Source organism: Saccopteryx leptura, chromosome 3, assembly GCF_036850995.1.
Source record: "Saccopteryx leptura isolate mSacLep1 chromosome 3, mSacLep1_pri_phased_curated, whole genome shotgun sequence".
NCBI classification, from domain to species: domain Eukaryota; kingdom Metazoa; phylum Chordata; class Mammalia; order Chiroptera; family Emballonuridae; genus Saccopteryx; species Saccopteryx leptura.
In genome coordinates, this window is record NC_089505.1 from 235,504,555 (window position 1) to 235,506,705 (window position 2,151).

The following is a 2,151-nucleotide window of genomic DNA, read 5'->3' on the forward strand; positions in this document are numbered from 1 at the left end:
CTGGATGTCGTGACTTTGGTTGTGTGAGCTTCATTTTCCTCTTTGTTAATACAGAAATACATGTGTCTAAGGCTACTATGAGGACGCTTGTGACAGCGCATATGAAGTGCTTAGTGCAGGCCCAGCACGGGTAACCACACTTGGAATCAAAGCTGTTATTATGGCAATGATAAAGACATAAAAGCATCTCATTTCAGGTTGTAGAGTCTCTCTGAATAATTGTTTTTGTTTTCTCTCTTGAGACTCTCTTGGGATTGGGTGAGGTCATTTTGTTAATTTCAACAAAAATTCAGATTGTTGGAAACGTGTCCAAGTATAATTCCAACTGTCCATGATCAACAGACACAAACAAAAAGGTGTTGCTGAACAAAATAAATGATAGTGTTATAAGAACTTTGAAATTACTTGATCAATGGAAGTAAATAAGTTCTAAATTTAAAATCAAAGCAGATGTCCATCACTGTCACAAATTACATTTTTCAGTTGTTTTATTTTTTGTCCTTTTAAATTTCTTTTAGTCTGACATATTTGGATTAAGTTTCAACTGAATATTTTTTGGAGAAATTAATAGGCATTATCTAAGAAAATCATAAAAAAATAATAAATATAAGCACTTAAAGCTAAGCATATGGTTTGAGATCCAGGATAAAAAAAATTATTATCTGGGCACATAGAAAGTACCAATTAAATTAAGGTTACCACCTGCCTAGTTTCAATCAGAATATTTCAAAATAAAATGTTTGTGTCAATGTCTTAATTGACTTTATTTCTGAATCTTTTTCTTTGTGATGTGAAAGTTTTAATTTGTTATAGCATTCAACTACTTTATATACTCACTATCATGCCTAATAAACAATCTTATATTTTTTCTTAGGAATCATTATAATGGGACACTCTGCCTATAGTCTTGTGTTTTTCCCATCTATCTACTGCATTTGTTACAGAACAATCTTTCTAAAATGCATTTAAGATTATGTTATTCTTTTGTTTAAATGATTGGATTATTCAGACATTCTGGATCACTTTCAATTTATCACAGCCCACATGTTATTTTTCTTCCAGTTTCCTTTGAAACAAATGTCACTCTTTCTTTCTTCACAAACATCTCTAATCTCATAGGCTACTTGAGGGCAATGATCATGTGGACTAAACTCACTTTTTTATTTCCTGCATTTATTATAGTGACTTCTGTATAGTGATTAGTCTTTTTTTTTTTTTTTTTTTTTCTGAAGTTGGAAATGGGGAGGCAGTCAGACAGACTCCCACATGCACCCGACCGGGATCCACCCGGCATGTCCACCAGGGGGCAATGCTCCACCCATCTGGGGTGTCGCTCTGTTGCAACCAGAGCCATTCTAGCTCCTGAGGCAGAGGCCATAGAGCCATCTTCAGCGCCGGGCCAACTTTGCTCCAATGGAGCCTTGGCTGCAGGAGGGGAAGAGAGAGACAGAGAGGAAGGAGAGGGGGAGAGGTGGAGAAGCAGATGGGCACCTCTCCTGTGTGCCCTGGCCGGGAATCGAACCCAGGACTCCAGCACGCTAGGCTGATGCTCTACCACTGAGCCAACCGGCCAGGGCAGTCATTTTTTTTTAATAAATGACAAATTACTCAATTTAAACTTTACATACTCCTGAAAATGTTATTTAAATGATATGTCCTAAGATCAGTCATTTTATAAAAGTTAATAAATGTATTTACTCTGATTACAACTTTGACTTGATTGAATATGGCCGTTACAGGTCATGAGCTTCTTGAAAGTGGCTATATTTAATTTTATCCACTACTCTCTAGCATGTAATTTGTCTTTGGGCCAAATATTCTCATTCCTTGTTTTTGTACTTATTATTTTTATTTTTTTTAGTTCTGTTAAAGTTGGAAAAGAAGAAGGTGACAAAATAAGCAGCAATCGGACACAACCTCCGAGATTAGTTTTGTTTTTTCCTCAGTGGAAAATAAAGTCATCTTGTGCCTGCATTAAAAAAAAATAGTTCAGGAATGAAGAAGTGCTAGCGCAGCCTAGGACAGAAATTGAAATCAGGAAATAAATTGAAACAAGTCTAATCAGGAACAAAAGTCATGAGGATAGTCACCTGTCTAAGCTAATTCATCTAACCTATAAAACATGGCAGGCACTATTCCAAGTGTCAGAAA

The 2,151-nt window shown here is 36.0% G+C and overlaps 1 non-coding gene across 1 annotated transcript; it reads right to left on the reverse strand.

Moving 5' to 3' along the window:
• Positions 1 to 1,501: 1,501 nt before the first annotated feature.
• Positions 1,502 to 1,577, reverse strand: TRNAA-AGC (transfer RNA alanine (anticodon AGC)). The gene has a single exon. It is a non-coding gene; the product is annotated as a tRNA-Ala (tRNA).
• Positions 1,578 to 2,151: the final 574 nt, after the last annotated feature.